The sequence below is a fragment of the Pleurodeles waltl genome, chromosome 2_1 (assembly GCF_031143425.1).
Source record: "Pleurodeles waltl isolate 20211129_DDA chromosome 2_1, aPleWal1.hap1.20221129, whole genome shotgun sequence".
In the NCBI taxonomy this organism is placed as follows: domain Eukaryota; kingdom Metazoa; phylum Chordata; class Amphibia; order Caudata; family Salamandridae; genus Pleurodeles; species Pleurodeles waltl.
In genome coordinates this window covers 440,476,506-440,503,754 of record NC_090438.1, presented here as the reverse complement: position 1 = coordinate 440,503,754, position 27,249 = coordinate 440,476,506, and positions in this window count along the sequence as shown.

The window sequence follows — 27,249 nt, the reverse complement described above, 5'->3', positions numbered from 1 at the left end:
CCGCACGTAAACAATCATGTCTGGCATTTTTCTCTTTCTATGCGTGCTGCAGAATGCAGCACACATAGAAAAAGCAAAAAATGAGGACGAATAAAAGTATTTCTCCTTGTTGTGCCTTGCTAATGCCACCCCTGGGGTGGCGTTAGATTTTGGCGCTGCCTCAGGTTTATGAAAACTTGTGAATCTGAGGCAGCGTCAAAATGCAATGGGTGTTGCTGTGGCACGCCCCTTCCACGTAAAGGGCTGCATGTGAAGTAGCCGTATTTGCAAGGTGGCGTTAAGCCACTGTAAGAAGGTAGCCTCTTTCTAGCCTTGTTACCCCCACTTTTGGCCTGTTTGTGAGTATATGTCAGGGTGTTTTTACTGTCTCACTGGGATCCTGCTAGCCAGGGCCTAGTGCTCATGGTGAAAAACCCTATGTTGTCAGTGTTTTTGATATGTGTCACTGGGATCCTGCTAGCCAGGACCCCAGTGCTCATACGTTTGTGGCCTATATGTGTTCCCTGTGTGGTGCCTTACTGTATCACTGAGGCTCTGCTAATCAGAACCTCAGTGTTTATGCTCTCTCTGCTTTTAAAATTGTCACTGCAGGCTAGTGACTAATTTTACCAATTCTGATTGGCACACTGGAACACCCTTATAATTCCCTAGTATATGGTACCTAGGTACCCAGGATATTGGGGTTCCAGGAGATCCCTATGGACTGCAGCATTTATTTTGCCACCCATAGGGAGCTCAGGCAATTCTTACACAGGACTGCCACTGCAGCCTGAGTGAAATAACATCCATCAATGTTGCCCTCATTGCATAAGCCAGTCTACACCGGTTCAGGGATCCCCCCAGCCCTGTTCTGGCACGAAACTGGACAAAGGAAAGGGGAGTGACCACTCCCCTGACCAGGACTTCCAGGGGAGGTGCCCGGAGCTCCTCCAGTGTGTCCCAGACCTCTGCCATCTTGGATGCAGAGGTGTGAGGGCACAATGGACAGCTCTGAGTGGCCAGTGCCAGCAGGTGACGTCAGAGACCCCTCCTGATAGGTGCTTACCTTTCTCTGTAGCCAATCCTTCTCTGAGGGCTATTTATGGTCTCTCCTGTGGGCATCTCACCAGAGTTCCTCTGCACTTCCCTCTTCGACTTCTGCCAAGGATCGACCGCTGACTGCTGCAGGACGCCTGCATAACCGCAACAAAGTAGCAAGAAGACTACCAGCAACATTGTAGCACCTCATCCTGCCGGCCTTTTCGACTGTTTCCTGGTGGTGCATGCTCTGAGGGCTGTCTGCCTTCACCCTGCACTGGAAGCCAAGAAGAAATCTCCTGTGGGTCGACGGAATCTTCCCCCTGCTAAGGCAGGCACCAAACTTCTGCATCACCGGTCCTCTGGGTCCCATCTCATCCTGACGAGCGTGGTCCCTGGAACACAGGAGCTGGGTCCAAGTGTCTTCGACATTCCAGTGGCCCTTCTGTTCAAATTTGGTGGAGGTAAGTTCTTGCCTCCTCAAGCCAGACAGTAATCCTGTGTACTGCATGAACTGCAGCTGCTAGGGCTTCTTGCAAGGATTCCTTCGTGCACAGCCTAGCACAGGTCCCCAGCACCCCGTCCTGCATTGCCCAACTCGCTGAGTTGGACTCCGACGTTGTGGGACCCTCTTTTGTGACTCTGAGTTGACCGTCATCCTTAGATCTTCTAAGTGCCTGTTCGGGTACTTCTGCGGGTGCTGCCTGCTTCTGCGTGGGCTCTCTGTGTTGCTGAGTGTCCCCTCTGTGTCCTCCTCCAAGGGGCGACCTTCTGGTCCTTCCTGGGCCCTGGCAGGATCCAAAACCCTCAAGCGCGACTCTTGCAGCTTGCAAGGCTTGTTCACAGTCTTTCTGTGTGGAAACAACTCTGCATCCTCCAGCACTTCGTGGAACATCTTCTGACCAAAGGAGAAGTTCCTGGCACCTTCCGTTGTTGCAGAATCTTCAGCTTCTTCCACCCGGAGGCAGCCCTTTTGCACTTTCATCCAGGGTTTAGTGGGCTCCTGCCCCCCCGGACACTTGCGTGACTCTTGGACTTGGTCCCCTTCCTTTACAGGTCCTCAGGTCCAGGAATCCGTCTTCAGTGTTTTGCAGTCAGTTGTTGTCTTTGCAGAATCCCCTATCTTGACTTTACTGTCTTTCTGTGGTAGTAGGGTAACTTTACTCCTACTTTTCAGAGTCTTGGGGTGGGGTATCTTGGACACCCTTAGTGTTTTCTTGCACTCCCAGCGACCCTTTACACACTACACTAGGCCTGGGGTCCATTCATGGTTCGCATTCAACTTTTGGAGTATATGGTTTGTGTTGCCCCTAGGCCTATTTCTCCCTATTGCATTCTATTGTTATTCTACATTGTTTGCACTACTTTTCTAACTGTTACTTACCTGATTTTGGTTTGTGTATATATTTTGTGTATATTACTTACCTCCTAAGGGAGTATATCCTCTGAGATACTTTTGGCATATTGTCACTAAAATAAAGTACCTTTATTTTTAGTAACTCTGAGTATTGTGTTTTCTTATGATATATTGCTAAGTGATATAAGTGGTATAGTAGGAGCTTGCATGTCTCCAAGTTCAGCCTAAGCTGCTCTGCTATAGCTACCTCTATCAGCCTAAGCTGCTAGAACACCTCTAATCTACTAATAAGGGATAACTGGACCTGGCACAAGGTGTAAGTACCACAAGGTACCCACTATAAGCCAGGCCAGCGCCCTACATTAAACGTGGCTTAACGCCACCTTGTAAATATGGCGCAGGGCATTGTGCAACCGGAGCGTCACAAAAAGTGACGCTCCGGTGGAGCTAGGGTCTCATAAATATGCCCCTTAATCTGCATGGTACATGCTCTTTGCGGCAGGCATATTCACCCTCTGCGCTACCTTAAAACATCCACTAGATAATCCGATCTCTCACCACTCAGAACATTAATCACCAGAGTTATCTTGACATATTTATTGTTGCCTGAAAAAAAGTCTGGAGGCAAGGAACGTCACAACAGGTGCTTTTAAAACCATAATATGTTTGTAACCATGGTGCCCCAACTGAAGTTGGCACCCGGTTCGGTGGCACCGGTCGCACTGCCTAGAGCCAGCTCTGGCTGGAGTACAGAAGAGAAACCATTGTAGTGAACCATAAAACCAGTGACATAACAAAACTTAAGGTGATGCTACTTCCCAGCTGCACCAGGGCAAATTTTTAGCTACTTGGCCTAAAGTTTGTACATTGGACTTTTTTCCAGCATCAGGATGCCCCAGCCTTTGGCTTTCTAAGGTAAGACAGTTGACAGTGAGAGGGGTGTGGTCTGGGGTGATGCCCATTAAAAATATCTATGGGGGAGTAAGACCAAGCAACTTTGCTTGATAGCAGGCGATGGTGCATAATGTTGGACTCAGAATCTGATTAGCAAACATGTTTATGGTAGGATCTCTGATGGAGACCATGGGCAAGAGGCAAAAGTCACCTTTGCAGGAATGGTTTCCATTTTTTTTTGCTTTGCAGTACTGCACTTTACACAGTTAAAAACGCATGTAAAGTTTCAAGTTGCCCGACTCTGCAACCCCTTGTTAAAATATCAAGTGGCTAAATTTCACAGAATGTGCAGTATAGTTTGCATTCTTTGATAATTTGATTTTTCCCAGCTGCATGGTTTAGACAATACTGCTCAATAAGTTCATACTCGATTACTGCCTAATCCCATTGGCCCTACATACAATTGATCAACTGGAAAATAAACTAACATGTTTTTAACATTGTATCACAATATACTTGTTATTACTGATTATTATAAATAAAATGATGTAAAAAAACCTCAAAAAATATTTACCTGTGACTGTTCTTACATATCTTATGAAGCACACTGTATGCTAATTTGCATTTAAAAAAACCTCTTTTATGCCTAAATAGTGTTCACTTAGTAGTAATCAGCAAATAATTCTAAAATCACACCACAGGTCTGACCTTTCTTCCAAAAATGTAGCCAAAATAGTGGATGTATTCTTTGGGTAATCAGCAAATCATTCTAAAAACATGTTAGAAAGAAATGATGCTTGTGGAGTTTTATATATATATTTTCAAATCATCAAGAACAGATTGGATCTTATGAAATAATCAGATACTCATTCTTAAATCCTCCTGAAGTCATCAGTAATAGTCACACCTTGTGAAGTCATCAGGTACTCATTCTGAAATCATCCTGAAGTTATCAGGAAAGTCGCACCTTTTAAAGTCATCAGATAGTCATTTTGAAATCCTCCTCAAGTCATCAGAAATAGTCCCACCTTGTGAAGTCATCAGATGCTTATTTTTAAATCCTCCTGAAGTCATCAGATACTCATTTTCAAGTCATCCTCGAATCATCAGGCTTAAATTTCTAAACTTTGCTGATGACTTCAAGAGCTTGATGATGTCTGATGATACGAAAATGACTTCTACAGTAGTTGGATGATCATCCAATGACTCTGGGATGGCTTCTAAAGTAATCCTGTTTGACCTGGGCTGTCACACCCCAAGGAGTCGTCGTCGTTTTTGTGCAAGAGGTAGGCCCTTAGAGTTTCGGTTTTATTTTTGTAGTTTTGATAATTGGAATCGGTATAATAGCACCTGGCAATAAAATAGTTGATGCATTAAAAGTATTATTGGAGGAGGGTATGGAGAATTTATTGTAGGCAGGGGTTTTAGAACAAGCCAGGGTGGGTCTGAAAATACCTTTGCTGAAGGTGTTGCTGCGGCGGTATTAGCGTGTGCTTTGCCAGTTCGCAACAGTAAAAAATTCAAGCAAAAAAGCATACTGTGCTCTCCTTCACTCAATTATCTTTTTTTGTTGTTATTAAACAAAGCCGTTTTTATATACTCGCAGCTATTGTGCACTTCCATTTGATTTACTTCCTAACTTGAATCACTGCGTGAGCTTTTGAATATCATTCAAGCGTGAGTAACCTTAATTTGAGGGCGTCACCTCCATAATTTCTTATTAACCTTGCTCTCTTTGTTTCAGCTCCTAAGTGTGCAATGCTCATTCTGTTCTGGGTGGGTACCCCATATTAATAAGTCTTTCATTTCGCTCCATTTCCTTTCAACTCACGGCATATTATTTCATAGAAACTCTGCTAGTCACTCAAAATCAGGTAACATTTTTACTTTTAAAACTTACTTGTGTTATAAACGAAGCCTTAGCGCCTCCTCAACTTTCAATCATTATTTCTTCCCGTACGCACCGAGTGGAGTCAGTCAGCTATCGCTGCCCTGACCTTAATAACGAAACGGTTGCCAGCTCTGCTCCGGGCATGCTGGTTGCTGTAGTTGTACGTTTTGTTCAAAGGATATTTTCCCGCTTTCTACACGCCATCCCTTTCAGATATTTTGGCTCGACAAGCATCTTTGATGGATTACTTATGTATTTGGGCTCTCAGATTTTTTTTCAAAAAAAGACTATATTTCATCTATCACATTGTTTCTTTGCGCACTCTGAGAATGGAGTTAGTCAGCTACCCCTTTTCAGGCATAATCAATGCAATGCGTGCCACATTGATCCAAAGGCATGTTGTTTATTGTGGTACTCAGTTTTGGTCTAAGCATTGTTACCGCCTGCACTCCACATTTTTCAGATATTTTTGCCCTTCAAGCATCCAAAATAGATTGCTTACCACGTTTTGCGCCGGTATTTAAATAATTATGCCACTGCATTTCATGTCAAATCTCATAGCTTCTGTTTTTATGTGCTCCATTGTCCTCCAACTGGATTATCTGACTTTGCTGGTTTCAAGCTAAATTCTTGATTGAAGACTATCCAAAACAATCGCAATCAGTAAATTCTCCGTTTACCGCTTGTACATATGTATTAAGAGCGAAAACAATATAAAAATAGAGACACAAGCGGTGATGAGATCCATGTTGGTGAAACCAATGAAATTTAATTATCCACTTGGAGGACAATTAAGTGCATAAAAACGGAAGCTATGAGATTTTATATGAAATGCAGTAGCGTAATTATTTAAAGGCTTAAGTAAAACGTGGTAAGCAATCTATTGTGGTTGCTTGAAGAGCGAAAGCATCTGAAACAAGCATTTGCAATGCAATGGGTCTCGTATATTTCGAACAAGCTAATTGCCATCTTTGCACCCACGAGGAAAAATAAAATATGAGAAGAAACTGAGAAAAGAGGACTTGTCAAAATAAAATAAAGTTAGCTTTAAAAAATAAAACTTTGCAAAGTTGTGCCTACTAGGCATGTTTTTTCCCAGTTCCAAGCCTTCTGTTTGCGGGGCACTCGAAGCTAAAAACAAATAGTACCTTTATCACGTCTGGAGTAGCAGACGGGCACTAATTAAGTTGCATCAATTAGTGCTTGATCCCTGCTCCACACAGAGAAACAGAAGTAATGCCAGACATGCCTTGATGAATTATGAGGCTATAAAGAAGAGTGCCATGCAAACCAATGAATGGTGAGCGACAGGCAGGCTCCAAGCCCTGTACTAAACACAAGGGAGTCTCACAAGGGAGACACATGCACTAGCCTATGCACTCGCAGGCTCAACCCTAAAAATTGGGAGTGCAGGAGGTAAAAATGCTTAGAACAAAATGGAGTACTACAACAACCAGCATGCCTGGAGCAAAGCAAGGCAAGCATTTCGTCTTGAGGTCAGGGCAGCGATAGCTGACTGACAGACTCCACTTGGCGAGCACAGGAAGAAATATTGACGCTAAGACTTCGTTTTAAACATAAGTATGCTTTAAAAGTAAAAGCGCTGCCTGATTATGCAAATGGATGAGTGACTATAAGGTTTTCTATGAAATAGTAAGCCATGAGATGCAAGGAAATGGAGCGAAAGGAAGAACTTATTGATATGGAGTAAAGGAGCAGCAACTTTGGAACGATAGTTAATATGAATGAATGGGAAGAGTGTTTAAAAATACAATGATTTGAAGCACAACATTAACAAAAAAACCTTGTGTGCCAGAGGAGCTAGTTCTAGCTGTCAGGCAAGTGGAAGTGCAAAATGCATGAAGTAATAACAATTTTACAAGTTAAGTTTCACAAGTTTTGAAGTATATGGACTGAAGGATTGGAAACTTTGTAACAAGAGCCACATGCGTAATGGTCAGGAGCATATAAAGTATTTACGATTGTAAAAGTTGAGTGCTTAATAATTGTGAAGATCTAAGCACAATAGATAAATGAAGCCCACCCAAAATAGAATGAGCATTGTATATTTAGGAGCTGAAACGAGAGCAAGGTTATAAAGGAATTATTGAGGTGCCGCCCGCAAATTAAGATTACTCCATTTGAAAGATATTTAACAGCGCACAGAATGATTCAATGGGGGCTTAAGTGGAGCAAGGGCTTGCCTGGTATGCCCCCAGGCATGTTGAGTGTTTGTGGTGCAATCCACCACGCAGGTGATTTCAATTGGTTATAGGTGAAGGTAGGGTGGGGTTTAGCATGGTCTATATACAGCTGGTGCAGGATGTGGGCGGCCTCTTTTTGCCGTGTCACACCCCAAGGAGTAAGGGCGTCGTTGTTTTTCTGCAAGAGGTAGGCCCTTATAGTTTTGGTTTTATTTCTGTAGTTTTGATAATTGGAATCGTGATAATGGCACCTGGCAATAAAGTAGTTGATGCATTAAAAGTATTTATGGAGGAGGGTATGGAGGATTTATTGTAGGTTTCAGAACAAGCCTGGGTGGGTCTGAAAAGACCTAGACGAGCCTTTGCTGAAGGTCTTGCTGCAGCGGTTTTAGCGTGTGCTTTGACTGTTCGCAGCAGTAAAAAATACGAGCAAAAAAGAATAGCAGGCCGTTGGGTGCGTGGCTCACCTGTTCACATAGTTGATGAAGGTGCTCGTCAAAGTGAGAGAAACGTGTTTTCAGAGCATTGTGCTCAAGGGGGGCATATTTTGCCATGCTGCACAAGAATGTCTGGGAGGCAGTGGGTAGGGGGTAGAAGGAGAGGACCTCAAGGAAGGAGTGTGGTGCACAGAGTGAGCTGCTTGGGGGCTCAGTTAGTTGCCCCGCATGCGCATTGCAATTTAGGCATCAAAATAGAGGAAGGCATGGTTTCTGAGTCAGGTCAGGCAGAAGGCCTGCCTGACTAATTAGAGGAAAGATACAGGGGCACAGCAACAAAGATGGCCGCACCCATGAAACTGAACAAGCCAATTGTGATATTGGACTCAGAGGTTAAAGACAATATATACACAAAGATTTTCAAGGTTAGGGATGTTGTTTGTGGGCAGGAGCATCAATTTAAGGTTGCTGAACACCCTGTTCTACAAATATTACATAGGTGGATCAGCCCTGTTGTGAATAAAGTACAAAGATGGCACGTTAATGAGAGTGGGATGGTCCCAGTGGAACTGGTTTTGAGACCTGGATGTAGGGATAATCAGACAGTAAGGGGTGAGGAAAGTTTTATTGGTTTCTTTCAGGTGTAGGTTGAGGAGGGCAGTTGCAAGGGGAAAGCTTGTTTTTTGAGCCACAGTACAGGGTGGCTGAGTTAGTTAAAAAAGGGTGTGACAACGTCCCAGGGCTTCATGGTTCTGGGGATCTGGTCAGTCAGAAGATGATGATGAAGGGGCCAGCTAGTTTGGTGACACCGGTGAAGGTCTGGGCACCTATGGGACATCAGTTGGTAGAGAGGGTGGTATTCGGAGTGAACGACACACCTTCAAGGGAGTTGCCTGGTGAATCTGCAGATTCAGGACACAGGCATGCCATCGAGATGCCATCTACCAGATGGAGCGCTGGCTTAAGTGATGTTCTTTTTGCAATACATGATGAAATTCTAGATTATGAGGATGATCAGGAGACAGAGGAAGGTGAAATTTGTGGTGAAGAGGAGCACGTGATGCACAAGGGAGCAGAACGGGGGAAGGGTGGTATGAATTTTAACAAGGAGAGGACCATTGGTGTTTTACAAGAGTTGACATATAGGATGGTCCAACACGATCTGACAAGTGAGAAGGATAGTCGGGTGGCAGATGTTCGATCTTTTAAATAAGTTGAGAACAAAAAGATTTCAGGAATGTGGCGGGAAGATGACAATACAAGGGTGATACGTTTGGTATCTGCAACAGTGGGGAGCAGCCCTATTTCAGTGGCATCAAAAGGTGTGGGTAATCTGGGCGGCAATGTTGATGGTGATGGACAACGGTTGAAAGAAAAAAGCAACACTATTGTCACAAAATATGGGAGTGAGGATGGTAAGATGGTCGATTGTGGAGAAGAATCTTCTACTGTGGATCAAGGTAAGGTTGGTGCAGGTGGGGGTAGTGTGAAGAATAAAAAGTTACCGTACATGGGGTGTCGATGCCTCTGGGGCCGCATCTCATCCAAGCTATGAAGGAGAAGATATGCAGAGGTGAGTTTGTCAATGTTTTTAAGTTATTACATAGAGAGGTTCAAGCAAAAGAGGGGTATAAAGAGGAGGAATGGAAGGTACGGAGGAGACTGAGAGTTCCCACTACAATGAAAATTGGACATCTGCAGTCTTAATTTTCGCTGGTGTTTATTGCGAGAAGCATCCGGAGTGATGTGTTTCTCTTTTCAAATACATGGATGTTGTTAGGCGGGCTCAAATGAATGGACTATGATGGTTTTAGTTGGTTAGATATGATGAAGAATTTAGAGCCAGGATGGCATTATTTCCTGATAAAGAGTGTGGTGATATTGATAATGAGCTATGGATGCAATGGTTGCGTACTTCTAAAACGGCCCCTGGTCTATATACAGCTATGGGCTCCCAGTTCCTTGTAAGCCCTTTCAAGGACGTCCCACCCAAGGGGGGGGCGTTATTCCATTAGAAGACAATTCCCTCAGAATGGTTCCCGTTGGTCATTTAACAGAGGTTTCTGCACAAGGTTGCAGTGTAAATTTAGACACAACTGCTTCATTTGTGGAGGAAAACATCCACTGGTTCAGTGCTTTGGAGGCATGCAGCGGGGCTGGCAGGCAAATGGAGGTGTGGAGGAGATAGGAGTAGGGGTCAATTTCAGCAGGTGGTGGGAAATGTGCCCTATTCCTATTAAATTGGGGATTTTGTCTTATTGGCTACAGTTTTATTCAAAGATTGAGGAGACAAAGTTGTTATATTGGGGTTTTTCTGAAGGTTTCAGGTTATTTTATCAAGGATTGAGAATTCCAAGATGGGCAAACAATTTGAAGTCTGCAGCTGAGAGGCCAGGGGTTGTAAGGAGGAAGTAATGGCTGGTAGAATAGTGGGTCCTTTTGAATTTAGGCCTATTCCTAATTTGACTATTTCACCATTGGGAGAGGTGGCAAAGAAACAAGGTGAGATTTGATTGATTTCTTATGTACCATGGCCTGCAGCCAAGTCGGTTAATGATTTTATTGCACAAGGAGTTCCATAGTTCATAGTGGATGAGACTATTAGAATGATTAGGATTTGTGGCAGGAATGATTTGATGGCAAAGTTAGATATTCAGTCTGCCTTTAGATTGTTGCCAGTCCACCCTGATGATTTTTCATTACTGGAGATTCAATTTGATGAGAGTATATTTTTGGTTAGAATGCTGTCAATAGGTTGTTTGGTTTCTTGTTCTTTTTTATTTTACTTTTAGCTGCTTTCTGCAGTCATTTTTCCAACAAAAGACAGGGTTTTCAAATGTTACTCATTACTTTGAAGACTTTTTCATTGGTAGGTGATTCAGGTTCAGATGTATGTGAAAGAGATCTTGTGGATTTTCAGGTTCCATGAGGGAGATGGGAGTACCACTGGCTCCTGACGAGACTGAGGGCCCTGCTACTTCCATTACGTTTCTGGGAATTGAGTTAGACTCAGTGTAGTTGGAAGTTAGTTTACCGGTTGAAAAGGTGCAAAAATTGACTTCCTTGTTGGAAGAAGCAGTGACCAAGGATAAGCTCGAGTTGCGTCAAGGCCATTAGAATTTTGCATGCCGTGTAGTGAGAGTTGGGAGAGCTTTTTGTAGGTGGCTTGCATTTGCAGTCAGAGGTGCAATTTTACGGCACCACAGAATTCAGCTTAAGGTAGGCACTAAAGCCGATTTGGGGATGTGGATCTGTTTTTTGAAGGATTTTAATGGCATGAGCATGTTGTCAGTTGACAAAGAGTTGTATGGGATGTGCAGATTTTTTCTGATGCTGCCGAAGCACATGGTTTTGGTGTTTTTTGGGATGGGCATTGGGCTGCGGAGTCGTGGCCTTTGGCTTGCAGAGCAGCACACCATAGTATTGCCTTTTTGGATTTTTTCCTTTAGCGGTTGCTCTGGTTTTATGGGGAAAACATTTGATGAACCGGAGAGTTGTTTTCAATGTGGACAACCAGACGGTGGTGAATTTGATTAATTCACAAAAAGCGCAGGATGAGAAAGATTTGAAGCTCTTGCGTATATTTTTGCTTCATTGTTTGAAGTTCAATATTTTTTTCAAGGCTTGTTATGTTCCTGAGGTGAATAATGATATAGCTGATGCGCTATTTTATTCACAGTGGCAGAGATTCTGTGGACTGGCGACGGGAGCGGATCTACTGAAGACACCATTGCCAGTGGAGCTATGCTAACTATGAATGTGAAGATATTACATGTGATTCGAAAACCCATTGCTCGGTCTACATTGAGGTCATATGATAGGGCTTGGGCTGAATGTATTGATTCAGGGGTAGTAAAAAGAGCTGAGAGTCCCCACATGTCTTGGTATAGGTGGGAGGATGCGATTTGTTTTTTTAATGAATCAGATTGACAAAGGTCTTGCAGCAGTAACCATATCAGGTAAGATGACAGGTGTGTCATTTTTTGGTGAGTATTTTTGGGGTTATGATCTCATGGAAGGGGAAACTTGTAAAAGGATTGTGGCAGGTTGGGCAAGGGAGGGGGGTGTGCGTCTGGATCGTAGATGTCCTATTTCTGGTGCAATGTTGAAAGACATTTTAGGGGTATTGATTCAGGTTTGTTTTCCAGAGTGGGAGGTAGTTTTGTTATCTTTGTGTATGTCATGGCTTTATCATGGGGCCTTTCGAGTTTCTGAGTTATTGGGCACGAGGGGGTTGTCCGGTTTACGGTGTTCTCATGTAAGTTTGGTACATGGTGGAGTAAAACTTTGTTGTAGTTAATCTAAAATGGATAGGATTTTTAAGGGCCAAGAAGTGCTGTTAAAATCCAGACTGTCTAAGGCATTGTTGGTTAGTGTTTGGGTTTCATCTGCATTTCTACCTATAGAGAGTGAATGTGTATTTATTCACAAGGATGGTTGATTCTTAAGTTCTTTCCAGTTGTTAGCTGTCATGAGGGAATCATTAGGTAAGTTGTGGATATCATGGAAAGTTTACGGTACACATTCTTTTCACATTGGAGCGGACACGGATGCTAGAAGGGATGGTGAGAGTGATGAGTGGCTAATGGATGTTTGCCGTTCGAGGTTGCAATGCTTTAATAGATACATCAGGTTCGGTCAGTCTGATGTATAGATTATTGTTTTTCTCTCATTCACAATTTCCTTGCGTAATTTTGTTTTTCATCTTTTTAGGTTGTGTTGTTGGTCCTCATGCAGAAGGTTCATCAGTGTGGCTCTCTGGGCACTCACTTGCATACTGGGCAGCTAAGCAAGTGGATTCAAGGCCTTTTGGGAGGCAGTTGGGTTTTGATGGGGTGAGGGTGAAGGTATTTTGGTTATGGAAAAGTGGGATGAGGTGGGGAGAGCCATTCTTTCTACAAGATGAGCAAATGGTTTTTACCCACATTTGTTGGTTCTGCACTTAGGAGAAAATTATTTAGTGCAACTGTCTAGGATAGGTATCCTTAAAACTATCACATTGGATCTAACTAGGTTGAATTCCAGTTGGTCAGACACTCACATGTTATGGACAGAGCTGTTACCAAGGAGATTTTGGAGAAGTGCTCGTAGTTTTGCGGGGATTGAGAAGCAGAGGAGAAAGGTGAACAGGAAGATGAAGTGGTTTTGTAGATGGCAAAGCACTTCTGTGTTGCAACATCCTGAAATGGTTGATACCAATTGTTGGAAATGGGGTCTTTGGTTGGCAGTATACAAGGTCCCCTTTCAGTTCAATCCTGTCTGCCAGGGTCCCAGTAGGGGGTGTGGCAGTCCTTTGTATGAGGGCAGGCTACTGTCCTTTGACATGTAAGTGTCAGGCCCTCCTCCCTCCCAGCTCCTTGAAAACCCATTCAAAGTGCAGATGTATGCAAGTGAGGCTGAGTATCCTGTGTTTGGGGTGTGTCTGAGTGAATGCACAAGGGAGATGTCAACTGAACCCAGCCAGACGTGGATTGTAAGGCACAGATGGATTTAAGTGCAGAGAAATGCTCACTTTCTAAAAGTGGCATTTCTAAAATAGTAATATTAAATTCCACTTCACCAGTCAGCAGGATTTTGTATTACCATTATGGCCATACTAAATGTGACCTTCCTACTCCTTTCAGATCAGGAGCTACTACTATATGCCTATGAAAGGAGCAGGCCTCACAGCAGTGTTAAAACAAATTTAGGAGTTTTACAATATCGGTACATGTAAACTACACAGGTACATGTCCTGCCTTTTGCCTACACAGCACCCTGATCTATGGGGTACCTAGGGTGTACCTTAGGGGTGATATACATGTAGAAAAAGGGGAGTTTTAGGCTCGGCAAAGTACTTTTAAATGCCAAGTCGAATTGGCAGTGAAACTGCCCACCCAGGCCTTGCAATGGCAGGCCTGAGACGTGGTTAAGGAGCTACTTAAGTGGGTGGCACAATCGGTGCTGCAGGCCCAATGGTAGCATTTAATCTATAGGCCCTGGGCACATATAGTGCACTTTACTAGGGACTTATAAGTAAATTAAATAATCCAATTGGGTATGATCCAATGTCACCATGTTTAGGGAGAGCATATGCACTTTAGCATTGGTTAGCAGTGGTAAAGTGCACAGAGTCTTAGAACCAGCAAAAACAGTATCTAAAAAGTGGAGGGAGGCAGGCAAAAAGTTAGGGGCGACCACCCTAAGGCTGTCAGGTCTAACACCAATGCATCCTTATACAGGCAAGAACGGTACACCTTTCTTTTTTTGGTAATGAGTTTTAGAGTTGAGGATTAGGATTTTTTTGATAAGTTTTTATTGTTATTTTAAAGAAGGAAAAGAGAAGGAAAAAGAATGCGGAAAAACACAGGTTGGCGCTAGCTGCACCAGCTTGTACATAACATTGAATGGACAACACAGAATGTCAGTATGGCATATCAACATTATTAACTTTCTACACCGTGCGTACAATAACGAGTGGTTAAGGGAGAAGACCCAGCCATTTCCCCCACACCTTTGCATGATTATGTGGACAGCCCCATGCCTCATAGACCGATTTTTCCTGACTTGCACACCAGTCAACTCCATATCTCCATTTCCATCAAGACGGGCCTGAGGCAGTGTTCCAAGTGGCTGCAATGTCTCTTTTTACCACCAGTAAAGCCGTACCCACAAATGCTCAGTCAGCCCTCGTTCCTTCCAGTTCATCCATAACGCCCAACAAAACCAGTTTTGGGGACATCTGCTGCTCTCCTCCCAACACTGTGGTCAGTTCACAGAATATCTTGCCCCAGACCCACCCCCAGACCATGTAGAAAAAATCCGCTGAGTCTTCCAGGCACCTAAGGCACTGGGCAGCTGGGTGGAGGCCTGCTCGATGTAGCCCGACAGGAGAAAGGTAAGACCCATAAGAAAATACAATTGCACTAATCGTAACCGAGCCGAGAACGCAAGTAGTCTGGGTGCCATCAGCACATCCACCCAATATGTCTTCTCCAGAGGTCGTAGCCAACCCTCCCACTTACCCCTGATGTGATTCAGGTCACCCGGTGCATGATTAATTAACATCTTATAAATTTGGGACACCCCTTTTTTCCTAGAGCACCCATGAACAATTTCACGTCCAGTGGATTGTATTAGGCAGTGAGTCAGTGCGGGACAAATGCATGTTCAGGGCATGTCGCAGTTGGAGGTATCAGAAGAATTGTGTGCAGGAGAGTTGGAAGTCAGTCTGTAGGTCCTGAAAGGAATGCATCAAATCAACCCTCCCCACATCTTCCAGTTGCAAAATGCTCATTAAATCCAATTTTTTGAACCGTTTCAACGCAGCTGACTCTTTTAGCCAGGTACCATGATATAAGGGGGTCTGCTGGGTGATGAAACTATTCCATCGGGTTTGACGCAGGGCTGCATGCCATGCGAGAAATCCCTCTCCAGTCACGGGGTCCATTTCACAGGGGAGTGGTGAACTATAGAGCAAATCCAAAATAAGTGAGAAACTTAGGCCCTAATTACAACTTCAGGCTGCAGGCGTCACTATACCGCCAGTGCTGGTGGTGTTTGTGGCTCTCTATTATGACTTTTCCGCTGGGCCAGTGGAAAAGCCACACCAACATTGCAGCCTGCTCATAATAGAGCCAGCGGCAATGTTGGTGTGCAGTGGGTGCAGCTGCACCCGTCGCGCATTTCACTGCCCGAATTTCAGGCAGTGAAATGCGCGACGGGTGCTGTGGATGGTGGCCCCTGCACTGCCCATGCCAAGTGCATGGGCAGTGCAGGGGCCCCGTGAGGCACCCAAATCCCCCTTCCCACCAGGCTTTTCATGGCAGTGTTTACCGCCATGGACAGGCAGGCGGTTGGGGCCTCATAATCCCCACAGCAGCGGTGTGACTGTGAGGGGCCGGAGGTATGGGCCTGGCTAATGGCACCATGTTCATAATACACTGACGGTACAACGCCAGCCTGTTGGCGGTGTTACGTCCGGTGTACCGCCGGCCACCAGGGTTGTAATGAGGCCCTTAGTGTTGTCAGTTCCAGCTGGTAAGCTGGATCGGATCACCCCCCATTGAACCAGTCATGCACGACTAGGAGCTGCGTTGCTGAATAGTATAAATAGGGGTGAGCCATCGTATACCCAACTCTGGCAATGTTGCAGCGCAACCCTGTGCCTTGAACCATGCCAAAGAAATGAGGTTGTTGACCGGTCTAGTTTCTGTAGCCAGGAACGTGAAATCGGGAACGGAAAGTTCTGAAGTACATACAAAATACGAAGCAGTACCATAATTTTATAGAAGGCCACATGACCCAATATATTCAACGGCAGTGCCTGCCATCGCTGCAGGTCTGCCTTAGTTTGGGACGTCAATGGCACCAAGTTCTGGGACCAAGTTAGCTCAGGGAGGAGAGTCACGCATATACCTAAGTACTTAAAGCTCAACTGACGAATAGGCACTACTTCCTGTCAGTCGTAGCAATCCCGTGGAGGTGTCAAAGGGACCAATACTGATTTGGCGGGGTTTATTTTAAGCCCCAATGCCTCCTCATAAGAGCGTGGGTCAGATTTGCTGGGCTCTGCCATATAAAGTAAGACATCATCAGCATATGAAGACACTTAGGCGGTCATTCTGACCGCCGCCCGCCATGCGGTCATCGCCATTTGGCCGCTCCGCGGTCAAAAGACCGCAGAGGCCATTCTGGCTTTCCCGCTGGGCCGGCAGGCACCCGCCAAAGGAGCGCCCGCCAGCCCAGCGGGAAAGGCCCTGCAACACAGAGGCCGGCTCCGAATGGAGCCGGCGGTGTTGCAGGGGTGCAACGGGTGCAGTTGTACCCGTCACGATTTTCACTGTCTGCTATGCAGACAGTGAAAATCATGCTGGGGCCCTGTTAGGGGGCCCCATGACACCGGTTCCGCCATCCTGTTCCTGGCAGTCAAAACCGCCAGAAACAGGCTGGCGGGAAGGGGGTCGGAATCCCCATGGCGGCGCTGCTTGCAGCGCCCCCATGGAGGTTCAGCCCTGCCAGGGGTATTCCGGCGGGAAACCGCTGGATCCCCTTTTCTGACCGCGGCTTTACCGCCGCGGTCAGAATGGGCAATGAAGCACCGCCAGCCTGTTGGCGGTGCTTCCGTTGCCCGCGGCCCTGGCGGTTTAGGACCGCCAGGGTCAGAATGAGGGCCTCAGTCTTCATATGCATTTACCCAGCCCGAGCCACGAATCAGAGGGTCAATTCTAATCAGTTGTGACAAAGGGTCAATGGACAAGGTAAAAAGGAGGGGGGATAGGCAGCAGCCCTGACGTGTTTCTTGGTGGATTTGGAAGGAGAATGATAGGATACCATTTACTTGGACCTGGGCCCTGGGATTGACTTAAAAGGCACGGACTAAACAACAAAATCTAGGCCACAACCCAGCACACTGCAACACTAGAAAGAGGATCCCCCAGTCCACAGTGTCAAAAGCCTTCTCAAAGTCAACAAAGAGAAGAGCCAGGTTTTGGGATAGCTGATGACGTCAAGCCAGTGCCACATGCAGACGACATACACAGTGCTGCGTGCTTCGGTTGGCCAAAAAACCACACTGGTCTGGGTGGATCAGCGATGGCAGGACCCTCTGAAGGTGCGATGCAAGAATTGTGGCATAAATCTTCTCCTCACTGTTGATAAGAGAGATTGGTCTTTATTCTGTGCAATAACATGACGGCAGCTGCGTTTTGGGGAGCACCACAATAGTGGCCATATCCGTTCCTTCCGGAAAGGACCCAGTTGGTCCACCTCATCATATAAGGCCCTGAGCTGTGGCATTTGTTCGTCACAAAATACTTTATAGTATTCTGACGGAAACCCATTAGGTACGGGGGTCTTGCCGGTTCCCAGAGAGGAAATCGCCTCATTGATTTCCTCAGTCGTTATGGGATCATCCAGGGCTGCTGCCTCTGCCTGGGGCAGTACAGGAAGGGGAACATCTATCAAGAATTGACTAATGTGTTCCTGATCAACCACTGAAGAGGCCCTGTGGCAAACCGCATTGTAGGACGCAAATGCATCCTCCATGTCTTGCAGTTTAGTAGCAGGCTGTCCATATGCGTTAGAAATTTCAAGAATGATTCTAGTTGAGTAGTGACTTCTAGCTAGCTAGTAAAGCAGCTTTCCATTTTTGTCTCCCCAACCATATACCCTGGCATTAACTGCCCGCCAGAGGTGTTTAGCCACTTCCAAGGAATGATCAATGATTTTGTCCTGAATCAGTAAGAGCTGCCACTATGGTCGGCCAAGTAGATTGCTCTGCTTCTAGTTGGGTGGCTTGGGTTTCCAATTGGGTAATGTACAGGGTTTGGGCCCGCTCCCGGGAGCGGACAATGCTCTTGGCCACGCTCCGCACCACTGTCTTGCTCGCCCCCCAGAGAGTACCTGGCAAAGAAACTGACTCTGTATTTAGAGCAAAATACTCCTGAAGTGTTTCATGCAGTTGCCGGACATGAGGATCTTGTTGCAGGTACCAGGTGTTCATACACCTCATCAGGCGAACCCTGGTTTGAGCCGACCCCAGTGTGAACCGCATGATCTGATATACGCTTGGTAAAATTTCAATGTGTGTAAGATGGCAACAGTCTGTCGCAGGCAACAGAACAAGATCAATTCTAAATTGTATGTGGTGTGCCACTGAAGTATGCGTAAACTGTCGGCGCTAAGGATGCCAGACTCTCTATGCATCACACATCCCCATGGACATTAGCCAGCTCAAAAGTCCTGAGGCTGCGGCCTGTCTTTGAGCTGATGGGGACACTATCACATCCAATGCGGTGTCAGGGACTACATTAAAGTATCTCCCCAGCCCCGTGATCACCTAGGGTAAGGCTAGGAGTTGAGCAGTAAGGTCGATAAGGGTCTTGCGCACGGCCACCGGAGGGGCATACACACTGATAACATTGACAGTGAGGCCCTTCACCCTCCCTGTCAAGATCATGTATGAGCCCTGTGGGTCCTTCCTCACTTGAATGACCACCATGCAAAAGGAGCGATGAAGCAGAACCGCCACCCTCCTCGACCCCTGAGCAAACCCCGCATGATAAACCCTGTCAAAGCCCCTGCGGGCCAGAAACAGGCAGAGGTCTCTGAGAAGATGCATCTCCTGTAGCAAGAGCAAGTCAGGTCTGTGGCGCTGAACGTGTGCAAGTACCATTGTGCACTTGATCTTATCTAGGACACCATTTACGTTCCTGGAAATAATATGCATCGGGCCCACTGTGCCTGTGAGAATATGTCAGTCAAGCACTCACTTAGAGGTCCAACCGGACACCATCCAAATCCGGGTTCAACAGAGCAGGATTGTTACCCTGGTGTGTATCATGGTACCTGTCATAGAGCAGTGTGTGCCTCCACCCCCATGCGTGTGATGTGAAAAGCAAACAAACATCAATCCTGACTAACAAAAACAACAGCCATAAATCTTGGCTCAAACTCCCATCCCTCCCCATACTTCCCCCATGAAGCATCTGTCACTCTTATAAAACATTAAACTCTCTACTTTGGAAGATTCTCAACCCCAGTCTAATGGGCAGTGGTGGACCCCTCCGTAATGTCGGAGAAAAGAACATTAGGTGTTAGATAGTTGCTTCTCGGCCCGGAACTGAATGGAGGCTGCTGCACCCTTCCTTTAATCCTTTCCCAGCGGGAGTGTCATAGAACCGGACTACGTGATAGTTCTGACTCACTTGGAGCCTCCAAAGGCTCAAGCACCCCTTCTTTTGCTTGCAATTCCCTCTAATTCCCCCCACTGCAGGCAACTGCTGGATGTTTGGACAAAACCAGTTGCACAGTTCCTCCCGGCAGTGAACCAAGAGGGGAGCTGGATAAAGAGCCGTGCCACCCTCTGCGTCTCCTGGAGCGCGTGTCCCACTGCTTACCCGAAGGCCGCCGCAGCCAGACGTCGGCCAGCAGCGCCCCATGATTGTTCAGGGAGCCAGCCCATAGGGCACAGAGGGACCTCCTCGGTCGCCCACATCCACGCCGCTGCAGTAGTCTCAAAGAAGTAAGTCTTATTAACGTGCACCACTCTGAGTTTAGCAGGAAAAAGAAGATGGTAAGGTACCTCCATCACTTTTAATTTCTGCTTAACCTCTACATAGGATCTATGTTGTAGTTAGACTTCTCTTGTATAATCTGGAAACTAAAGGACCTTTGTTCCATCATAGCACAATTCCTTTCTCATACGTGTCTCCTGTAACACCGCATCTCTGTCTTTAAAATTAAAGAAACTGAGTTTCAAAGGCCTCGGGGACAGCCCGGCAGGGGCCAGGCTAGCAAAGCCCAATGGTCTCGCTCTATGGCAAACCAAGGTGTGAGGCGCTCTGCCGGCATCCACGATTTCAAACCATTTTTCCAAGAAGGATGCCAAGGAGGAGGATGCCGTGTTCTCGGGAAGTCCTGTGATACGCAAATTGCGACTCTCTAAATAAGAAATCGCAAATAAGGTTTCTTTTTTTGCGATTTTTAAAGCACATGTAAGAAGCAATTCCTTAATGCGAATTGGGCATTAAGGAATCACTATTACCACCAAGTTGAACTTGGTGGTAACCATGTGCAAATTTTTAAAATGCATTTTTGAAATTTACATGTAAAGCACACATGCCCTTTTGGCATGTGTGCACCTTACATGTTGTAAAAAAATGTTTTGGGGTGCAGCAGAGGGGGCCTTAGGCCCCCAGCACTCTGGACTTTGCATTTCCCAAAATTGCGAATTCCAGTAAGGACTGGCCCATTGATGCGAATGGGGGCTGTATCACAATTTGCGATTCGGTAAAAGCATTTGCGATTTTTAGGAAATCGCTAATACTGAATCGCAAATGTGATACATTGCATTTCGCGAATCAGAAATAGCGATTTCTTAAAAATCGCTATTTCCGATTCGCAAAATGCATTCTTGATACATCTGGCCCAGAGTTACTCAAAATAAAGGTACTTTATTTTAGTGACAATGTGCCCAAAATATCTCAGAGGATATACTCCCTTAGGAGGTAAGTAACAACACAAAATATACACACAAACCAAAATCAGGTAAGTTAGAAAAGTAGTGCAAACACTGTAGAATACAATAGGATGCAATAGGCCTAGGGGCAACACAAACCATATACTAAAAAAGTGGAATGCGAACCACTTAGGGATCCCAGGCCTAGTGTAGTGTGTAGAAGGTTGCTGGGGGTGTAAGAAAACACTAAGGATGTCCAAGATACCCACCCCAAGACCCCGAAAAGTAGGAGTAAAGGGACCCAACTTCCCCAGAAACACACTAAAGTCGTGATAGGAGATTATGCAAAGACCCCAACAGACTGCAAAGCACTGAAGATGGATTCCTGGACCTGAGGACCTGTAAAGGAAGGGGACCAAGTCCAAGAGTCACAAAAGTGTCTGGGGGGCAGGAGCTCACTAAACCCTGGATGAAGGTGCAAAATGGCTGCCTCTAGGTGGAAGAAGCTGAAGATTCTGCAACAACGGAAGATGCCAGGAACTTCTCCTTTGCACAGAAGATGTCCCACAGAGTGCTGGAGGATGAAGAGTTTTTTCTTTGGAGAAAGACCGCAAATAAGCCTTGCTAGTTGCAAAGGTTGCGGTTGAAGAAAATGGGTGCTGTCCGAATCCAGGAAGGACCAGAAGGTCGCCACTTGGGAGAGGAGACAGAGGGAGCCCTCAGCAATTGAGAGAGCCCATGCAGAAGAAGGCAGCGTCTGTAGAAGTACTTGAACACAGGTTCAAGAAAACTGAGCATGGCACCTGACCGGCCCTGAACTGCTGGTGTGGTAACTTTGGGGGTGCCTTGAACCCCCAACGGTGGGCTGCCTATTCCCAGAAACTGAGACTTGTAAGTGTCTTACTGACCTCACAGTGTAACCAATACTTACCTACCCCAGGAACTGTTGATTTTTGCAGTGTCTACTTTTAAAATAGCCCATTGCCATTTTAACAAAAACTGTCTATGATATTGCTCTAATTCAAAGTTCCTAACTTACCTGTGTGGAGTACCTTGCATTTTATGTACTTACTTCATATCTTGAACTTGTGGTTCTAAAAATAAATTAAGAAAAAAAAATTCTATGTAAAAACTATTGGCCTGGAGTTGTCTTTAAGTGTGTGTTCCTCATTTATTGCCTTTGTGTGTACAACAAATGCTTAACACAACCCTCTGATAAGCCTACTGCTATACCACAAAATAGAGCATTCAAATTATCTAATTTTGCCACTATCTTACCTCTGAGGGGAACCCTTAGACTCTGTGCACAATATCTCTTACTTTGAGATAGTAAATACAGAGCCAACTTCCTACATCACGTCTCTGGTGGACCCGATTTCCTGTCCAGGCCACCTGCCACCAAGGTTCGGGAGTGAGTGAAGCCTGGGCCCGTAGTAAACTGCTCCATATGGTTTATCCTTGCCCATTGTAGCCCTTCCTGGGTGTATACACAGCAGCGGTGGAAACCGGCTCAGCAGAAGGCCATCTCCATTTGCAGTAGCCGCATCCACTCAGGGTCCGGAACCTCCGTGCTGAAGCGTAGAGCAATGACCACAGCGCCAGTGCCCCCTGAGCTGCAGTGGCCTGGCAGCGACTATGCCCACAATCAGCACAGCCACTGGGACCACAAAACACACTCCCCCGCGGTGGTGCGGGCAACGAGCAGTCCGAGCGAGGGCAATCAGGGGGTTACCACAGCAGCCACAGATCCAGGACTGCCCAACCAGGGAAGACCAGGGCCGCCAAACTAGCCCCCCACTAGGACTGACAGCTGCCTCAGCAGAGTCACCAGTCCACCACTGCTCCGCAGTCCCAGGCTCCACAGAACCACTGGGACAAGGTCACAGCACAGTCACAATACCGTCACCTCAGTACAATGAGCCCATTGCTAATGGATCCTTTCATTTGGATGAGCTAGTCAATTACAGGCAAAGCCCTCACACCTCATCACTTTCAGGGTGTGGTGGGCCCCCGGGCACGTACAGGCTGTTAGTCTGGATGGCACTGAGCGGAGAAGCGGCGAGTGAGGGATGTGCAGCCGGTGCTCCGCTTCACAACCACAACCCTCACGCTGTGCAGACACATCCCATGTAGGTAGGCCCCAGAGTTCCAGGCCATCGGCGCAGGACAACAGTCATCTCTTGTGATTCCCACTGAGTCACCATCTCTTCAGGGCGATGCAGCTACTATGCGCCCGCCGTTCAATGGTCCCTCTTTCTCAGAGGGGCCTGCCATGATCCTTGCAATCATGGGCCCCCATCACATTCAGCTGCACTTGGCCGCCAGTCCGCATCACAGCCCCTCCTGCAGCTCCAGTCCGTCTCCTCCCATGTCTTTACTGCAGGGAGTGGGGGGCACAGACCCAGGGGAGATCTCAGTCCAGGCATTATCAGCTTACCCAGGCAAGCCACTCTGTCGTGGACCCCTGGCAGCCACACTGAGGTACCACCTCGCCTTCTTCGCGCCTCAGACGGCCAGCCCCGGAGGCCCGGTTCGGCCCCACGCTACCTCTTCCTCCGCAGCCTCACATCAAACATGCCTCACCGCAGGACAGGGCCCCAGCAGCAGGCCGCCCCAGCTGAGACCCGTGATCAACAGAGCTGCCCTCTGCTCCCTCCACAGCCACTTCGATGGTATCCGTCTAGCTCTGGCGCGGACACCAGTCAGGACAGAATCTCCCAGCCTCTCCTGGCCACCATCTTAGGGTGCACTTTGCCTTGCTGCAATCGGCTTCTTGTGGTCCCCGCCAGCCCCGCTCATCAGCTCAAACGCTGCTGCGGGTTTCACAGAATGTCCCACACCTGTTTCAATGCAGGGCACAGGGCGAGAAGGGCATTATAAGAGGCAGATGATGGAGGGGTCCGGAGCACTATTACAGTGCAACTGCCATCTTGGCGCCTCAGCCTCGCCCTCGCCCTCCAACAAGATTACAGAATTGTTGGGTGACCGTTTGTGGGATTCCTGACTCTAATGCATTAATATTTGTGGGGCAGGAAAATGCCTTTGGGTTTCCCTGGGTGGCGGAGATGAGAGACATTTCAGCGGTTGGATAGGAGTATGGAAACACCATAAGGAGTTGGCAAGGATATTGAGAAGGTCCAAAGGGATGGAGAAGCAAGGGGAACAACACGAAGGGCACATGGGTACTGGTTTTGGGTCAAGGCTGATCTGGGAAAGGGCAATGGATTTTATTAGAGGGTGGGGTTAGGTAGAATGTTATGTTTTAGTGAGGACATGAAATAGTTTTGTTAGGCTTCACGCCAAGGTTGTTATTTTAGTTACCAGACCTTTTCTTTAAAGTGGCCTTTTATCCCTTAACAGTTTGCAGCATGTTGTTATTGCGCCGTTTTCACCAGAGTTAGGAAGTAAAACAAATGGAAGTGCACACTAGCTGTGAGAATGCAAAAACAGCTTTATTTAATACCAAAAAAAAAAACATTGAGTGAAGGGGAGCTCAGTATGTGAGGGCTTTTATATTTTACCTTCAGAAAGCCATTTGAGAAAGAAGCTTCATGGACATATTTGTGAATTCTTGAATGAAGATAAGTGAAGTCTTTAGTTCTGCTGGAAAAGAGGTAAAAATTATTTTAAAAAGTGATGGACGGTAAAGGTTAAAATCAATATTTCTTGAGGTAACATTTAATTGCAATAATTCTTTTTCCAGAAACTGAAACAGTCAGGGTCCTGAGGAAAACCCAAAAGCAATCAGAGGTTTGAAAAGCATTGAAGGAATACCTGGGTAATGTGTTTTCATGAACTAAAGTAGTGCAGCAGTAAGTAAAGGAGGAATATGAACTGAATGAGACTGCTTGTCTAAATTTGATATGACAACCCCAAGGAACTTAATTATAGCAGGAGATCTTAAATCAGAGTCATGGAATTTTTGACTCCTGTATTAAGTAATTGACAGGTTGTGTAATGAAAAGGTGAATATTTTTGTAAATGATGTTCAAGTTCTTTTGTTTGAGTTTAGTAATGTTGATATGTTTATGATATGAGGGTATGGCATCATAGAATTGAAGGCATGTCAAAATTGCATAATGAATTCATGAAGAAGTGGCTCATAAATACCCAGACCCTAAAATGCTGTGTTAAAAATGGGGTCTCTGTTTGGCAGTCAGTTTGCACTCAGTCCAAGAAGGGACCCTCACTCTAGACGGTAGAATAGAGATGCACACTTACATAACCTCTGCTTAACCCCTTGGAAGCTTGGCACAAGCAGTCAGGCTTATGTCAATGGCAATTTGAAAAGTATTTGTACCAACACACAGAGTAACACAGTGAAAATACTATAAAATGGACACCAATCTGGTTTAGACCAATAGGCAATGTTTATCTAAATCAAACAAGACCAAAATGACAAAAATCCAACATATGCAAGTAAAGATATGCTGTTACACAAAGTACCTGGTTTTCGTCAAAAAGAAAGCTGCATGGGCGAGAGTGCATCGGCAAAGTCAGCGATGAGTCGATTCCTTACTAGCAAGTGAGGCGGTGCATTGCTTCTTTTCCGGTCGGATAGGCAATGCATTGATTTCCGTATGGGGCACCTTGAATCCACGCAGGTTCACAATGACTTTGATGCAGAGGGATGATGCGTGAGAAATCCGGCCACACAGCGATGGAAAAACCGTGATGAGAGGGGTTTGCTTCGTTTTCAGCAGCCGCAAATGGGTGTTGTGTTACTTCTGCAGCTGCGATGCAGGTGATGCATCGATTTCCCAGATGCGATGCAGGTGGTGCGTCGATTTCAGCTGTGAGGTGGGTGGCACTTAATTTTTACAGCCGCGTTGCAGGTGGTACATCAAAATATTTCCAGCACGGCTTCCTGTGTGTTGATTTCAGTCCTTGTTCTACCAGCTTCACCTTTCAAGGGCCCAAGGGCTGAATAAGGCACCACTTGGCATGGCATGAGTCTCAGCAGAGAGAGTCCAGGTGCTGGCAGAGGAAGTCTTTGATGGCCCTGAGGCTTCAAAACAGGAGGCAAGCTCAGTCCAAGCCCTTGGAGATTCTTCAGAAGCAGGAATATACCACAAAGTCCAGCCTTTGTCCTCTTTCAGGCAGAAGCATCAACTGTAGACCAACCCAGCAAAGCACAGTCAGAGGCAAAGCGGCAGTTCTCCTCCTACAGCTCTTTAGCTCTTCTCCTTGGCAAAGGTTCCTCGTGGTTGCAGAAGTAATCTGAAAATCTGGTGGTTTGGGTCTACTCCTTATACCTCTTTCTGCCTTTGAAGTAGGCAAACTTCAAAGGAAAGTCTGTTGTTCACAAGATTCTGCCTTGCCAAGACCTCGCTCTGGACGTGCACTAGCGGGTTGGAGGCTGCATTGTGTGAGGGCAGGCACAGCCCATTCGGGTGTAAGTGACCACTCCTCCCTCCACTCCAGGCCAGAGGGCCCATCAGGATATTCAGGCTACAAACCAGCTCCCTTTGTCACTGTCTATTGGAGATTCACAAACAGCCCAATGTCAGTCTGACCCAGACACGGAATACACAAGCAGGCAGAGTCACAGAATGGTTTAAGCAAGAAAATGCCCACTTTCTAAAAGTGGCATTTTTAAACAGACAATTTAAAAACTAACTTTACTGAAATATGTATTTTTAAATTGTGAGTTTGGGGCTTCCAAATTCCACATCTCTATCTCTTCCAAAAGGGAAACTGTACCTAAACGATATTTAAAGGCAGCCCCCATGTTAACTTATGAGATAGATAGGCATTGCACCGGTGAAAACCGAATTGAGCAGTATTTCACTGTTAGGACATGTACAACACATCAGTACATGTCCCACCTTTAATATACACTGCACTTTGCGCCTGGAGAGACCTAAAGCCTACCTTAGGGATGCCTTACATATACAAAAAGGGAAGGTTTCGGCCTGGCAAGGGGGTACACTTGCCAGGTTGAATTGGCAGTGTAAAACTGTACCTACAGACATACACTGCAGTGGGAGGTCTGAGCCACGTTTACAGGGCTGCTCATGTGGGTGGCACAACCAGTGCTGCAGGCCCACTAGTAACATTTGATTTACAGGCCCTTGGCACCTCTAGTGCACATTACTAGGGACTTACATGTAAATCAAACATCACATTCATGGAAAAGCCAATTACACATACAATTTACACAAGGAACACTCCAGCAGTGGTAAAGTGTCCAGAGTACCAAAACCATCAAAAACACAGTCCAGAACACAGTCAAAACATAGGAAGCAGAGGCAAAAGTGACACGGCAGACCAAGCCTAGGATGCCAGGTCTAACATTCTGGATTTTAGGTAAAAATTGAATTCTTATACTGGCAGGTAGGGTATTTCTAAATTTTGTATATTTTACAAAAGGCTTGACCCTACTGCTTCAAAAAGGACCTAACCACCAGGTGTACTACACTTTCTAAAAGTAGCATTCCAAAACAGTAATGTAAAAGCCACCTACACCAATAAGCAGGATTTTTCACTACCATTCCAAACATGCCCAT